Below are 18,007 nucleotides of genomic sequence, written 5' to 3'. Positions count from 1 at the left end.
GACAGGAACAGAGTGGTGGCAACCTTCTCTGTAACGTGTATGTTTATTTCTTTATATAAAAACGATCTTGCAGTAACTATTGCAAAATCTGTTCATTCTGAGTGGGGAGTACATCACTATTTGTTGAATTATCCTTTGTAAATGTTAGTTTAGTTTAGTTTTGTTTTCCATTAAAAACATCCCAGACATTTTATCCTCCAGGTCCATGGTCTCCTGTAACTAAATCCCTTGGGAACCAGAGCACCTGAAAGATGATAAGGGCTTCCCTTTCCCCCTCTGCACCTTGAGGAGCTGCTTGGTTAGACACTAATTCCATCTTGACAAAGTTTTTCTGGCAGCATTCTGCTCAACTGCACATACGATAAATACCCTTAAAAGGCAATATCAATCCAGCTGTGAGGGGTGGGGGGAGGGGGACTATTTTAGCATTGCAATTCATCTGCAGTGATTTATAATTTTTAAAATATTTTACCATGTTAGAATACTACCTGAATATAAAACAACTCAAATGAGACATTTATGTACTCAGACAGTATTCCTATTTGTCTCATCTGTATCCATGGCGGGTATTCTCAGGAATGCACAATTCTCTAAAAAGTAAATTGTGATCTCCTTATTTTAAAACATGGCAACATCAGAGGTAGACACGTGTTCCTCTGACTCTCCACATTTAATAATCACCCTATTCCCGAACTAAAAGCAAGAGCCTGAGTATTATGAAAAATAAAATCCAGGGGAAGAATTGCACTTCTTTGGACCTCATCAGAATTAGATGGAGTGTTTTGAAGTGTTTGAAAGGAAATTTTGCCTTGTCCAGGGCTGGAGTGAGGGCTGGAATTGAAGAGAGGGGATCAATATGGGAGCCGTCCCAGCTCTGCCTAAAGTGCTGTGGTGATTAGAGGAAATGGCTTATCATTTCTTCTTACAATGTGGAAAAGAAACCATTTGTGGAATCAATAGAAGGCTGGCAGAGCCCATCAGCTGTAGTTCTGAGCTATGTATCTTCATTACTATGAGGTACATGAATCAGAAGGAACCTGAATCCCACAACCCCGTGCACTATCCCACATAAATGCATCACACTGGTTATCAGACATGTATGGTTATTATATATATTTTATATACATATTATGCATATATTATACATATGTGGTTGTTACAAATTATATGTTATAATATATATTATATGTTGGGCATGTATGGTTATTATATATATTATCCACATATTATATATCCATATATGGCATATATGGTTATTATATATTTTATAATATATAATATATATCATATGTTAGGCATATATGGTTACTACATGCCAAGGGAAGCTGGACGTTAATTTGTCTAACAGGGAAACAAATGCTAGTTTTTATTGTCTGGATAGCTTGATAGTTTCCTTATGAGAAAATTCCAAATCTATTGTGGCTCCATTACAAGGACCAGCAGGAAGAGTGGAAGGATACAAAATATATTTACTCTGACCATGAGGTGTGCAATCATTTCAGCTGCTGGAAAACTTTGGGAACTTCAAATAGCTAATGTGAAGTCAAGAAGAAGAGAACTTTTTCCCCGTTAGCGCTGTATAGGGACCACTGAAAAAGAACACATAGAAAATGCTTGTGCCCTTGCAAAACAGCCAAGGCACAGCTGACATAAGACCCCCTTTCATCCTGCCAGTTATTTCTGGGCTAGAATGTTTAAATAAGTACAAGATGGATAGTTCCTCAGGATTTTGGAGCTGAACAGAGAACCTTTTAGCTGAGGCAGGGTGCAACTGTGGAGGCAGCCACACTGCAAGGAAAAAGTTTTCAACCATGGAGGTTTGGCTCAGAAAGCAGTAGCTGGGCAGCTGGACTCCAAAGACTCACACCTTTCAACCAGTAAAATCTGTTTATAGGTCCTTGAAAATATTGGATCCCCGTAGTCTGGCCTGGCTAGGGAACTGTATTGCAGTATCAACAAGCCATAATGAACTTGAACCTTTTCCTTCTAAGTAATTCAAATACACCCCAAGATACTTACTAGGACTTTGGGAGCCATGTAAACAACAGCCCACTTCCCCCTCTGGGGTCAGATCTCACTGAGAAATGTAGCACTAGAAATGACATTGTTAAAGACCAAAATGCCAGGTTTTAATAACGAAGTTGAGTTGGACATAATGTGGATCTGTGACCACCAACACTTTTCTCTCGGAATGAAACCCTCCCAACCAGCCAGGGCAGAGGGGGACAGCTTCAGGCCTCTAGCTGGGCAGGCCACTGCAGAGATGAAGCTGCTCCCACAGAAAGAATGCTGAGCCCCAGAGCCAGGCCCTTATCCCCAACTTACGCAACTGGTCAGAGAGGGGGAGAAGAAGAAGGAAGGGAGCAGGGAGAAAAGTCCGACTGTTTCACTCACACTTTTCCTTTCTAGGGGAATGTGTCCCTCTATAGAAGTACAAAAAGTGTTACAGTGTTTGTAATTGACTAAAGCTCATTATAATGCACATCCTGGAGGTCAGGCTAGTTAACCCAAATGGAAATACATACTTTAGCATTGCTGGGAACACTCAAATCTGCCCACTGGAAAATTATAAATTAGTAGTTGTTAGGAATCAACAACACCAGCCCATCTTCCATATTACAGATACAAAATCAAGGACCTCCTAAGACCCACTTGCTCATGGGTTATTACATAACCAGTGCAATTCCAAGCACATGTGTTATCTCACTTGATCCCTATCATCATGGTGAAATTAGCATATTGTCATTTCCATTTTAGAGATGATAAAATTATTACCTTAGGAAAGACTTATCCAAGGTCACTTAGGGAGTGAGTAGTAGAGCAAGGACTCAAACCCAAGCGCTGGGGTCCACAGTCCAGCCTTCTTCACCATGTCAGGGCTCAGAGTCCTTTAGAGAAGAGCCTGTCTAACCTTCCCATTCCACTGCAAGGGAAACAGGTCCAGAAGTCAGTGGGTTCTTGATTGGACTTATTTTATAAATGTAGCTCATTTTGCCTAAATATTCTTCCAGATGGTGGATTTGTTGGGTACTTTCCAGAAGAAATGGATCAATTCATCTCTTCTCCTTCCACATAAGTGCTCGATAAATAACACAATAAAGCCTTTGACTTCTCACACTATTAAGGATGAATATGAGAAAATTTGGTTGGTTCAGTTAACACACTACAGTTTCATTTACTGAGATGATTTTCAATGAAAAACTTATTAACCAAGCACAGAGAAAATAAGGAAGTCCAAATGCCAAAATATGATATTCTTTAATTACATGAAGAAATCTTTGGAAACAAAGGCTGTGGAATATATTTTGACTTCTCTATAATAAAAATGTAGCCCTACTGAATTTTAATTACAGGAATTATTGATCCCTGAAATATAAGAGGTGGAAAAAATATTTTCATAAAATTACGATAACTTTAATAGTGAGCTACAGTGGGGTCATCCAATATTGTTGGTGTCTATGCAGAGTACATAAAATGGACAATACAGTTAATTTGATTCATGTAGATAGTCATGATATACTGAACCTTATCATCTGCCTACTCCCCTCATCCAAATACATACAAGGGAAGCCTTGGGGAGGGGCAGTGTAACAGAGTTACCCGGAAACAACTAAAACAAAGAAAGATGGCCAGGACATGGGATTGTGAACCACTGAATCTTGCCACATCACTGTCCCAGAGAACCATGGGGGGAATTCATCAATAGAATAAGAAAATTAGGCTGGAAAACTGATAGTACCTATAATGCTGAGATTTTGGCTCCCAAGTCCTAATGTTAAACTTGGTTAAGCTAGGCCAGGTCATAGGCAGATTCTTTTCACTGAGACTAGATAGGTTCAAGTCTAGAACTAACCAGGCTGAAGTTTCACCTTTTTCTCTAAATCTCAAGGCCATATTCCTAAATTTTACCAAATTTGGCCAAATTGGAGTTGGCTGGTCTGAAGACACCTGCCAGCAAGGGAGCCCTGAGGAAGTCAGGGACACCTACTGGTAGCCCACGGACTGTAGCTGGCCTGAAAATACATTTTATTTGACTTCAACAGGTTTTAAAATTATAATTAATTTTAAACTCAAGAGATATTTTACATGAAATAATTAGATTTCTAGCTTTCTTAAAGAGTTGGCAGATCTGGGTAACTGGGCCCACGTGCTTCCAAAAGGCTGGAGCTGCATCATGGTTGCCCCTTTGATGAGTTATGGAAACCCCCATGTACACAGGGCCCTTGAGCCTGGTTTGTCCACACCACCACCTCATATGTTAATTGCTCAGTTCTATAGTATTTGACTCTATAACTTTTCTGATCTAGATTGCTGAAAACTCCTGGGAAATAAAACCCAACAAAGAGGTAGACACTATCTCAACTCAACTCTGGCAGTCTATCCTAATCATGTCCTTGGTTTTGGGCAGCACTGTTCCTCCTTTGAGAAGAGAGTGACACCTAACTTGGCAACTATCCTCATGGGATGAGGAGGAGGAAGAGGAAAAGAAGGAAGACAAGAAGAGGAGGAGGAAGAGGGGAGAAAGAGAGGGAAAGATTGGAGGGAAGTGTTGACCCTGCTGGAGGTCAACATGGTGTCTATAATAGGTGTATAATAAATGATCTTAGTCCTTGACAACAAATATGAAACCGTCATTCAATTTTGTCAATTCTACCCAAACACAACCAATTCTATGGGGGAAAAAAAGCAGTCAGTAAAAAGTAGATCAGCCAATCCTACTTTTTTGACCCAATTGACTATTAGCCTTCGTGCTTGCATTTACTTTAGTGAAAAGGTCACCTTTATTTCTAGGATAATTAAAGAAAAGATCTTACTAGTCTGACCAGTGACTATAAAATGTAGCTTTCCTGCTTCATTTGTAAAGTTGCATCAGGTAACTGTCTCATCTGACACAGGAGAAAGCACACCAGGAATCTCAGGACCATCACCAGTATTCACCATTAAAAGGCTTGCAAATGAGTTAACCGTGATTTATTCAGGGTTCCCAGAGTAATTCACTACCATTTCCTTCATGCCTGAATAATGAGCTTCATATCTTTTTGAGTGGATAATATTTCTAAAATGACCTGATAATTCATTTCACACCATCTTGTTATAATAACTCCTTTTTGTATTAAAGCTGTGTGCACAAAGGAATAAATAAATGGATAAAATCCTTTGGACCAAATTCCTGTGCTGCAGGATGGGTTCACGTACATTAAGGAGATCTGGATCATTGTCTCAGGTCTGCCATCAGCCATTGAATGACTCGGCACAGTCACTACCCCTCTGTGGGCCTCAGGGTTTCAGCAGTGAAAAGAAGATGTGAACTAGTTCCTCAGATACTCTGCAGCTGTTCCCCTTTCAGAGGCAAAGAGTTGTGGAAAGGGTCCCTAAAGCCAAGACAGGCCACTACCACTGAGGACTAACACATGAGCAGATACAAGAGAAGTATGAGTTTCCCCTCTGCATTTCTGTGTACAAAGACCTCTTATTCAATTTGATCACTTAAGTATGTTGAAAAAATATAGTTAAACCAAGAAATCATAATGATTGACACATACCTTAAGTATTTTAACACATATAGATGTTCATTTATTTCCCAATTTTTCATAAGCCAAAACCCTTTCTTCGGTTTTGGGTCTGCTGATTGCAGTCACCCATCAGGAACTGTCTATGATTTTCAGCTCTGATTTGTTTGAAGGGGAAAAATAACTTAAAAATCTTTGCGAAGGTATGTGACTTACAAAATTCTTCTGAATTTTATAATTTTGTATCATTTTCTGATTGTCTCTCACCCACACCTAATTTATTGACATTTTCTAGTTGTTTACCTTTATCAAGACTCCTAAGTCAACTCATTTTTCACAAGAATAAACACTGTTTATACCTTCACCTTTCATTAGTTTATATATATATTTTATATATATATATATATGTATATATTTCACCTTCACTTGTAATTAGTTTATATATATAATATATAACATATATAAATGTATATTATACATAATATATATATTATATATATATATATTTTAGTTTTTATTTAAATTCCAGTTAGCATACAGTATAATATTAGTTTCAGGTATACAATTTAACTGATTCAACACTGGCATACAACACCTGGTGCTCATCATAAGTGCACTCCTAAATACCCATCTCTCATTTCACCCATTCCTCCACCCAGCTCCCCTCTGGTAACCATATGTATACATATATGTATATATGTGTGTGTGTGTGTGTGTGTGTGTGTGTGTGTGTGTGATTTCTCTGCCATCAGATACATCACACACACACACACACACACACACATATATATATACACACACACACACACACACACACACATATACACACAGACACATACATATACACATCACATCTTTACCCATTCATCAGTCAATGGACATTTTGGGCTCTTTTTGTAATTTGGCTATTGTTGATAATGCATTGGGGTGCATGCATCCCTTCAAATCAGTATTTTTGTATCCTTTAGGTAAATACCCAGTAATGTAAATGCTGGATCATAGGATAGTTCTATTTTCAACTTTTTGAGGAAACTCCATACTGTTCTCCGGAGTGGCTGCACCAGTTTGCATTTCCACCAATAGTTTAAGAGTGTTCTCCTTTCCCTACATCCTCACCAACACCTGTCGTTCCCCCCGGAGTTGTTCATTTTAGCCATTCTGATGGGTATGAGGTGCTATCTCATCATAGCTTTGATTTGTATTTCCTTGATGATGAGTGATGTTGAGCAGCTTTCCATGTGTCTGTTGGCCATATGTATGTCTTCTTTAGAAAAATGTCTATTCATATCTTCTGCCAACTTTTTAAAAGTGGATTATTTGTTTTTTGGATAGTGAGTTTGATAAGTTCTTTATATATATTGGATACTAACCCTTTACTAGATATGTCTTTTGCAAATATCTTCTCCCATTCAGTAGGTTGCCTTTTAGTTTTGTTGATTATTTCCTTTGATTTGCAGAAGATTTATTTTGATGTAGTCCCAATAGTTTATTTTTGCTTTTGTTTCCCTTGCCTGAGGAGACATATCTAGTAAGAACTTGCTATAGCCAATGTCAAAGAGGTTACCACCTGTGTTCTCCTCTAGAATTTTAATGGTTTTCTACCTCACATTTATGTCTTTCATACATTTTGCATTTATTTTTGTGTATGGTCTAAGAAAGTAGTCCAGCTTCATTCTTTTTCATGTTGCTGTTCAGTTTTCCTAACACTATTTGTTGAAGAGACTGTCTTTTTTTCCATTGGATATTCTTCCCTGCTTTGTCAAAGGTTAATTGGCCATACAGTTGTGGCTTCATTTCTGGGTTTTCTATTCTGTTCCATTGATCTATGCATCTATTTTTGTGCTGTTTTGATTGTGCTGTTTTGTGCTGATTTGATGCATACTGTTTTGATTATTACAGCTTTGTAATATAACTTGGAGTCCAGAAGTTTGATGCCTCCAGCTTTGCTTTTCTTTTTCAAGGTTGATTTCGCTATGCAGGGTCTTGTCTGGTTCCATACAAATATTAGGATTGTTTGCTCTAGCTCTGTGCAAAATTCTGGTTGTATTTGGATAGGGGTTGCATTAAATGTGTGGATTACTTTGAGTAATAGAGACATTTTATTGATACTTGTTCTTCTAATTCATGAGCATGGAATGTTTTTCCACTTCTTTGTGTCATCTTCAATTTCTTTCCTCAGTGTTTTACAATTTTCAGAGTATAAATCTTTTACTGTATTCCCAGTATCTTGTGGGTTTTGGAAAAATCTGGAACACTTCACAAATCTGCATGCCATCCTTATGCAGGGGCTGTGTGAATCTTCTATCATTCTAATTTTAGTAAATGTGCTGCTGAAGAGAGCACTCATTAGTTAATATTTAATTACATTATGAAACTGTAATGTGTGTGTGTGACCAGGTTTGGGAACCAACACGAAAGTGTTTGATAAGTTCAGAACTCAAATGGAGTGCATGGATGCACTAAAGTAAAGCATACTAGATACTAGTCATCTGCATGCTGAGGCACTAGTTAACCCATTTGTTTAATAAAAAGTCAGTTAAGTGGAGGGGATCAATAGGACTGCCCACTGTACATTTTGTCAATTTATATGCAAAGAAGCCAAATAAAATTCACAAACATAGGCAAAGAAAGAAAGTTATTGGACAGATCTGAGAAGACACAACAAGTTGAAGTAAAGCTGAACAGCCAGGTTCTCAGTAGGATGGGAACTAGGGAAGAACTGGCTATCTTGGGAGCAGGCACTAATGGATAGTCTTCTACAGGTCTATCACTGGATGAGTTGGCTCCAATGTTTTTCATCTTTGTGTCACTCTGATGAGGATCTGAATGTCTATGAGAAGAACTCTGATTGGCTTCTGTATCATACAGACTCTCCTCAACCAGGGAAGAACAGACCCTACAAAGGATCCTCCACCAAGACTACATGCACTAGGGAGGAATCATTCTCCAGAGACAACCCAAGGAAGGGGCTGTAAACAGAGGAGGGGGACTGTGCATAGTGATCTGTAAGTTTGGGCAAGAAACCACATTAGCCAGGAGAAGATTTAGTGCCCTAGAAATGAGTCCGGATTCTGTCTAGAAGAAGGTAGAAAGTGTTCAGAGTAAAAGAAAACCTATAGCTGCTGACTGTTGCTTTATGCTTAGACATGCATTTTCCCAGCAGCTCTCAAGGCTTCTACCTTCTGAAGCTCTGAGGGAAATGTGCCAATTTCCTCGACCACCCACATTGTTCCAGCTGAGAGTAGGTGTGAAAGTCTGGATCCAGGCCCCAGCCTGTCACTTAATAGCTGCCTGATCTTAGGTGAGCCAATGCTTCTAAATACCCCAGATTCTCCATACACAAGCTGAAAGACGCTTCCAGATGTGATACTTTGTCATTTCTATATCTGGACACATCCCCTTTCTTTATACATTTAAATATAATTTAGCAAAGCAGATATATTTCTATATTATTTGTTGGAATTATTTTACATGCCAGTAAATGTTACAGGTTTCAGTGGAACTGTCTATGATGTAAATATGGTGCTTAGAGGTAAATTAAAAAAGCAGTAAAAAGCAGTAAGATACATGCTGGCTAATATACTAGACTTCTTATTTGTGTTGCTTTTCTAATCTTTTATAAAGATATGTACACAAGAGGTATCTGCTTCTGTCTTGAATTCTTTCTTAATGCCCCCCTGCCAACTCCCAATGACTCATTTTCTTACTCTATTTCTTTTGTTTGCTTGTTTTCTTTTTCAGTACTCCAGGTTTGGTTTGCTTCCTTTCACTGACAATTTGAATGAGATTTTCAGGACGGTTTCCTGCAGTGTTCTGAGGGTAAGAAATGCCTTTGGTTTCTTTTAGAAAACTCCCCTGAGGTGACCACTGAGGATCTTATGCCCACTCAAGGCTTTGTACTGTGATACTCCCAAGAACTCAGAACCTATATAAAGGGGAGAAAAATCTACTACCTGGCAGGATGGGAGCTTAACACCAAAATTAAATCCAGTCGCAGAAAGAAATATTACTTGTGCTCTTGAGCGTATGGGTTGAGAGATTTAGCTTACAGAGGTTTGAACTTTATTTAGTTGATGATAGGGAGCTAAGTAAGGCAAGTGGTAAGTCAAATATTTATTTTAGAAAAGTCACTTGGGCAGCCACGTGGAAGACAGGTTGAAAAGGAGAGGGAAAAGGAGGGGAGCCTAGTCAGGAGGTTGAATCAGGGAGCTAGGTTGGACAGAATGCAGGGGTGGAAAGCTAACTCATCCTCTGCTTCTCTACCAAATCACTTCCTTTCTGTTAGGACATATGGCTAGACTACATTTCCCAATCTTCTGGCCAGGCAGGGCAGTGTTGCTCAATTTGGAGCAGAGGAATGTGGGCAGACATGAGGTACACGTCCCATATGAACCTACTCATGCCCTTTCTTCCCCAGTCTGCCAGCCAAATGTGTGGACACCAGGGGGACCTGCAACCATGTGTAAATGGAGGAGCCTCCATGGGGCTGGGTCCCTGAATGACTTCATGGAGTACATACAAAGGTGTGTATACACCTTCACCGTGCAAGCAAGAAATAAATTGCTATTATGTTAAGATGCCAAAATTTCCAAGTTCATTTGTTAATGCAGCTCATGTCATCATCACTAATATAATCCCCAAAGCTCTCTGGTTAGAGCAGAGCTCAGTCGTTTGCATGCAGTGTTGTGTAACCACTCTGCCCCTATCCAAACTCGCATTAGAGGGAAAAATAGAAGAGTAAAATGAAGAAAATACATGTTACATGTTTCACCGTCCAGGGCTAAGCACTCTTAATGATCTGGTAGATTTTCTCTCATTCTTTTTTTTTTTTTTTTTTTTTCCTATAGCAAAAAAAAAAAAATGCTACGCTTAGTTTGTTCCAATACTAAATTTTTCACCCAGTGACTTATTTATTGACTCAACATTCACTGTATGCCTGTGTGTCAGAAACTGTGCTCACTGGTAGGGATTAAAAGAACAGACACAACAGTTTCTGTCCTCAAGGAAACTATAGCCTCATGGAGGATAGAGATGCTTAAGCAGATAATGACTAAGATAATGACACAGAAAATGTGTCAGCAGAGTGACAGAGAAGGGAATTAAGCAAAAGGGAAGAGCACCTAACATTAAAAAAAAAAAAAATTCACTGAACTCTTGTTATATGTTAGGAACTGATTTAATCACCTTTTGGATATAAACTAATTTAATCCTCATGACAATCCCATGAGATACACATCACAGTATGTCAGTGTTACAGGTGAGGAAACTAAACCCTAGATGAGTTCAGGAACTTACCCCTTGCCCAAGGTCTCGCTGAGAAGGGGTTCAGCAGTGTGTGTGTGTGTGTGTGTGTGTGTGTGTGTGTGTGCGCGCGCGCTCAGAGTTGACTTCTTAGATGAGTTTCAAAGACAGGGACTGGGAAGGGCAGAGTTACATGTGAGCAACTACAAGTGGCCCAGTTCTTTTTTTTTTTTAATTTTTTGAATGTTTATTTATTTTTGAGAGACAGAGACAGTGTGAGTGGGGAAGGGTCAGAGAGAGAAGGAGACACAGAATCTGAAGCAGGCTCCAGGCTCTGGGCTGTCAGCACAGAACCTGATGTGGGGCTTGAACTCACAAACCATGAGATCATGACCTGAGCCGAGGTCAGACACTTAACTGACTGAGCCACCCAGGCGCCCCTCAAGTGGCCCAGTTCTTACTACATTCCCAGTAGCCTTGTTACATAGACTAATTTCAGGATGTGAGGCTCTAAAGAAAATCTACTTCAGCTTACAAATTCTGGGTAGGAGAGGAAGACTGCTCATTGGCTTTGGATGTCATATTGACTCCACTAGCTAGTAAATGTGACACAAGTTGTGTTCTAGAATACAAAATACTGGTAACCCTTCCTCCCTGAAGGCTGGAGCTGGTAAAAATGAAACAGGTCATATAAAAAGAGAGAAAGAAACAATTGTAGAGACAATGATGACAGCTGAAAGCTCGATCACATCCAGAGGGGACATACATTTTCACAGACCCACAGCTGGGTTAAATAAATGCTAAGGAATAAGGGGTCTGTGATATTTCATTAATGAGTTAGAGGAAGCAGTCATACTGGGAAGAGGCTGGGTTTTCAGCAAAGAGCTGTGAACAAACTTGGCCTGAATCCATCCTTAAATCAGTCATAAGACTGCCTCTTAATCTTGCTATCTTCATCCAAAAATCAAGGAGACAAACGATCGCAAAAAAGTCTGCACATCAAACCAGTCTTTCTTCCTCTTTTCCTTTCTAAGCTCCAAACACTCATTTCCTTTATGATTTTTTAGTTAAAATTTGAACTCTCCCCATTAGGAGCCCTCTCCACTGCCTGATATTCTTGCCTTTTCAGTAGGACACCGTGAAAAGGCCCATTTTCTCCTCTTGCCCCAAGATGGACATGTGAGATAGGAGCGGCTATCTCACTCACCCATCACTTCTGGAAATCCGTACTTGCACATTTTCCCACTTACTGTGGACTTTACTTTGAAAGCAGGCATCACTACTGCCTTATTTGGAGAAAGAGGCCAGAAAACCAAGGGCCTGTTAAAATAAGCAGAATTTGGGGGGCTATAAAGAAACTCTGAGAAGCCACAGTCACTCTGTGGCTTAGTAGGAATCTCAAAAGGTGATCTGCATTCCTCACTTAAGCAGGGTTGGTCTTGAGTCAATGTTGTTCCAAGATTAAGCAAGGCTGTAGAATTCTAGTTGCAAGTGAAGATTTATCACATAAAGTCACCTCACAATATTTGCTACATTCTTACAAGGTTTTTCTTGGTTCATTGTTTCCCAAACTATGTGCTGAATACATGTCCCACCTGCTGAAATATGAGGTTGTTTCAAGTGGTTCATGGACAGAGCATTTAATAACACTAAATCACAGAAGTCAAACATTATTCTCTTTTAAATTGTCTTCCAATCTCTCTTTGGGCTTCAAGGTGAAAGCCTCTGTGCTGGTGTGCCTTTAACAGCTTTCCACACTGAGCTGATCTGCCTTTTGCTGAAGGAAGAGCAAGCCTCAGTCAAGCAACAGAATTTTTTTAAGATGAAATTTATTGTCAAATTGGTTTCCATACAACACCCAGTGCTCATCCCAACAGGTGCCCTCCTCAATACCCATCACCCACCCTTCCCTCCCTCCCACTCCCTATCAACCCTCAGTTTGTTCTCAGTTTTTAACAGTCTCTTATGGTTTGGCACCCTCCCTCTCTAACTTTTTTTTTCCTTCCCGTCCCCCATGGTCTTCTGTTAAGTTTCTCAGGATCCACATAAGAGGGAAAACATATGGTATCTGTCTTTCTTTGTATGACTTATTTCACTTAGCATAACACTCTCCAGTTCCATCCACACTGCTACAAAAGGCCATATTTCATTCTTTCTCATTGCCATGTAGTATTCCATTGTGTATATAAACCACAATTTCTTTATCCATTCATCAGTTGATGGACATTTAGGCTCTTTCCATAATTTGGCTATTGTTGAAAGTGCTGCTATAAACATTGGAGTACAAGTGCCCCTCTGCATCAGCACTCCTGTATCCCTTGGGTAAATTCCTAGCAGTGCTATTCCAACAGAATATTTTTAACACATATATTGAGGTATAATTGACATAAAGCAAACTGTCTATTTAAAGGTATAATTTGAAATGATTGGATATCAGTATATACCCTGAGACCACTACCATAATCAAATTAATAAATATTTCTAACACCCCCAAAATTTTTCTTGTGACCCACTGTGATCCTTCCCTCCCACACCTCACCAATTCTATCCCTTCCCGGGTGACAACTGTCCTTCTTTCTGCTACTGTAGCTTCTGTTTTATGAAAGCTCTATAAAAATTGAATAATACAGTGTGTACTCTTTATTTTAGTCTCATGGCTTTCACTTAATATAATTATTTTGAGATTCTTTCAACATGGCGATCTGATTCAATAGTCCATTCCTTTTTATAACTGGGTAGTATTCTACTATATGAATATACCACAATTTGTTTATCCATTCATGTGCTGATGGTCATTTGAGTGTTTCCAGTTTTAGGTTATTGCAAATAAAGCTACTGTGAACACTCTTGAGCAGGTCTTTTCAATTTTAGCCATTCTGGCAGGTATGTAGTCATTTCACACTGTGGTTTTAAATTACATCTCCCTAATGAATAATGATGTTGAACATATTTCATTATGCTATGTTTGCCATCTGTTTATCTTATTTGGTGAGGTGCCTTTTTAAAACATTTGCTAATTTAAAAATTTTGGTTGTCTCCTTATTATTGAATTTCAGAGTTCTTTATTTATCTTGGATATAAGTACTTTATTAGGTATTCAATTTGCAAATTTTTTTCCCAGTCTGTGGCTTGCCTTCTCATACTCTTAACAGTGTTCTATAAGAGGAAAAGTCTCTAATTTTGACAAATTAAATTTGTTTGATTTATCATTTTTTTTCTTTTAGATGTTGTACTTTTCATATCTTAAGAAATATCTGCCTAAGCCAAGGTCACAACGATTTCCTTCTGTTTTTTTCTTCTGGCAGATTTATAGGTTTAGATTTTATCTTTAAGTCTATGCTTCATTTTGAGTTAATTTTTGCTTAGCAGGTATGAATTGAATTTTTTATATGATACTCAATTGACCCAGTACCATGATTGAAAAGATTATACTTTCTCCCTTGAATGACCCTTGCACCTATGTCAAAAATCCATTGTTTGTATATGTGTGGGTCTATTTCTAGACTCTGTTCTACTTTGATGATCTATATGCTCATCTTTATCCCACTACTACACTGTCTTATTTGCCATAGCTTTGTATTGGCTATTCTAGAGGTCCCTTGCATTTCCATAAAAATTTTAGGATCATCTTGTCAACTGTAATCAAAAGAACTGTTGGGATGTTGTTTGGACTGCACTGAATCTACAGATAAATTTGAGAACTAACTTCTTAACAACATTAAGCTTTTCAACCCATTAACACCATCTTTCTCAATTTGTTTAGTCATACCAAATCCATGGTCACACATGTGACCCCTTAGACAATGGCTCCTCCTCTCTCAAAAATAAACATTAAAAAATTTTTAATTTATTTGAAGAGAGAGAGAGATAGAGAAAGAGAGAGGGAGAGAGAGAACAAGTGGGGGAGGGGCAGAGAGAAAGAGAGAGAGAGAAGATCCCAAGCAGTCTCTGCATCATCAGCACAGCACATCTCCCAGACCAAGAGTCGGATCCTTAACCAACTGAGCCACCCACGCACCCCTTAGCAATTTGATTATGATGTTCCCTAGTGTTGTTTTCATTGACTTTCTTAGATCTGTGAGTTTATAGTTTTTATCAAATTTGGGACAATTTTGGGGGCGCCTGGGTGGCTCAGTCGGTTAAGCGTCAGACTTCAGCTCAGGTCACCATCTCGCGGTCCGTGAGTTCGAGCCCCGTGCCAGGCTCTGGGCTGATGGCTCAGAGCCTGGAGCCTGCTTCGGATTCTGTGTCTCCCTCTCTCTCTGCCCTCCCCCGTTCATGTTCTGTCTCTCTCTGTCTCAAAAATAAATAAACGTCAAAAAAAATAAAAATAAATAAATTTGGGACAATTTTGGCCAATATTCTTCAAATATTTTTTTCTGTCCTCTTTTGTCTCTTCTTGATGGACTCCAAATACAAATATATTAGGCTGCTTAAAGTTGTGCCATAGCTAACACATGCTCTTTTTGTTTTTTAAAAAAATCTCTTTACTGTGTTTCACTTTGCATTGTTTCCATTGTGATGCCTTTAAAGTGTATTTTTTTTTTAATTTTTTTTTAACGTTTATTTATTTTTGAGACAGAGAGAGACAGAGCATGAACAGGGGAGGAGCAGAGAGAGAGGGAGACACAGAATCTGAAACAGGCTCCCGGCTCTGAGCTGTCAGCACAGAGCCTGACGCGGGGCTCGAACTCACCGACCGTGAGATCATGACCTGAGCCGAAGTCGGACGCTTAACCGACCAAGCCACCCAGGCGCCCCATCATTGTGATGCCTTTAAATCCATGGATCTTTTCTTATTCAATGTCTAACCTGTCATTAATCCCTTTGGCATAGTCCTCATCTTTAGCACTGTGATTTTCATTTGTAAAAGCTCACTTTTCATTTCTCTTAAATGGTGCGATGTAGTATTTTTAATATCTTCTTCGTATCTACTTAACTTTTTTAAAATATGGAATATAGTTATAGTAACTATTTTAATGTCCTTCTCTGCTAATTGTAACCTCAATGCCAATTCCAAGTTGGTTTTAACGGACCTATTTTTTTCCTCCTCATAGATAATGTTTTCCTGCTTCTTATCATGTCTAGTAATTTTTTTAGATTCATGGCCAAACACTGTGAATTCTAGCTTGTTAGGAGCTGAATATTTCTGTATTCCTATAAGCAAAATTGAATTCTGTTTTGAGTCACAATTAAGTTATGTGGAAACAGTTTGATCCTTTGGGGGTTTGCTTTTAAGATTTGTTAAATGAGTGGCACCTGGGTGGCTAAGTCAGCTGAGCACTGGACTCCTAGCTAGTTTCGGCTCAGGTCATGATCTCACGGTTCATGGCTTTGAGCTGTGTGGTGGGCTTTGCGCTGGCAACGTGGAGCCCGCTTGGGATTTTCTGTCTGCTTCTCTGTCCCTCCCCCCACTTGCACATGCTCTCACTCTCTCTCTTTCTCTCTCTCTCAAAAATAAATGAATAAACATTAAAGAAATATTTGTTAAAGAATACCAGAGCAGTAGTCACTCTAAGGATAATTATTCACCGCTTCTAAGGCAAGATCTTCTGGGTTGTCTACATGTGAATCACGATGTTTTCCAATCTGCCTAACAGGAGCACACACTACACTTGGCCCTGTGAGAGTCCCAAGTACTATTTTCTCTAATCATTTGGGTGGTTATTTCTCCATCTTCATAGATTCCTCCTATTCATTGCTGGGCAGTGCCCTGCTGAGGCCCAAGGGGACTTGTGCACATTTCTGGGACACTTGCAGTGCAGCTCTCCCTTCTCTACTCGGTGTCTTCTAACTCCTAGCCTGTTCCCCCTGTACTCTCAGCACCATCTCTCCCATTCAGGGAGATTCCTGGGATCCTATCCCTGTACTGTTGCTTGGGTACTCTAGACGGTAAGCTGGGGCAACTGTCGGGCTCACTTCACTTGTTCCCTTTCTCAGAGACCACTGTCCTTTGTTGTCTGATGTTCAGTGTCCATTGCAATTGTTCGAGGCAGGAGGGTAGACATGGTCCCTATCACTCCATCTTGGCTGGGAACGGAAGTGTACAGCTAGAATTGTAATATTGTAATATTACTTTGTCTCCTTATGTTTATTTTTATGGCTACCTTCCCTTTATGGTCACTGATACTGATTTTCCATTGGTAACAGGTAATGTAATTTTCCCTTTTTAAGTAAGTCAGTTGAAATGTGAAAAGGTAAGGTCAATTTTAAGAAAAATATTTAGTAAATAATAATAAAGGTAACAAAGAGATATGACAAATAATGTGACGGTGGTGAGAAAAGATAGAAATTTGGAAGAAGAATGACCAAGCTTATCAATAAGATCCAGGTAATGCTGGGTATTGTGATGTATTAATCAACACCCGGCTGAAGAGTCTTGGCTCAAGATAGCTACCAAGCTTAAGTTTATTAGAGTTTAGGGATGTCAAGGATCATAGACATCCTGATCTCAAGATGTCCAGATTTCATGGGGGCTTCCAGGATAAAAGAAGGGAATATGCAGTGGCTACCTGAGATAGCCTATCTTTTTTATGATGTTTATTCCATATAAGTAGCACTTTCCATATAGTAGATGCTCCATAAATATTCTTGAATGAACTGATATCAGACACCACACTAGGTAATGGTCAATTCACAGGTGAAATAGTTCAGGGAAACTTGAGGGAGCTATTTGGCTTGCCATGACATCCAAAAAGAGAGAGTTGGTTGCTTTTTAACTTTTTAGTTTGACGACAGGTCTCACCCAATAAAACGAGGACTGTACACTCTCGTTTAAATGAGTGACGTACATCAGCTTCTGCTGGCACAGTTGCTGTCACAGACGTGGCAAATAAAGCACCTGTGACCCCTTAGACAATGGTTCCTCTAACTGATGGAAACAAAAATTGCTGTTCTGGCTCAATCTAGAGACTGAGCGTGTAGAGAGAAAACCTAAATTTACTTCTGGCCTTGATATAAACTCATGTGCTTGGCCCCGCCTGGGCACAAATGACTGTGCCATTCTCACAGCCAGCCTGCCCTGTAATGATCGGTCATATTTGCTGTTCTTGCTGCTGTCAGAACTCTATCCCCCACATAACACGCAAACACCAACCTCTGCAGAAGTCAGTAATGATGCAGGTTTATCAGCCTGGAAGGTCAGCCTATATTACAGAGCGGACAATTTTGGCTGATTAGAAGCCTCAAACACTGATAGCAACTCGAACATCTATTACTGTTTAAAACAAAACAAGAAAAGCCCGCAGCTTGCTCTC

General features: G+C 39.3%; 1 non-coding gene across 1 annotated transcript; it reads right to left on the bottom strand.

Moving 5' to 3' along the window:
• Nucleotides 1-7,750: 7,750 nt before the first annotated feature.
• Nucleotides 7,751-7,853, bottom strand: LOC132682537 (U6 spliceosomal RNA). Its single transcript, XR_009611723.1, has one exon. It is a non-coding gene; the product is annotated as a U6 spliceosomal RNA (small nuclear RNA).
• Nucleotides 7,854-18,007: the final 10,154 nt, after the last annotated feature.

The sequence above is a fragment of the Panthera onca genome, chromosome A1, assembly GCF_046562875.1.
Source record: "Panthera onca isolate mPanOnc1 chromosome A1, mPanOnc1 haplotype 2, whole genome shotgun sequence".
In the NCBI taxonomy this organism is placed as follows: domain Eukaryota; kingdom Metazoa; phylum Chordata; class Mammalia; order Carnivora; family Felidae; genus Panthera; species Panthera onca.
This window is presented reverse-complemented; position numbering and strand designations above follow the sequence as displayed.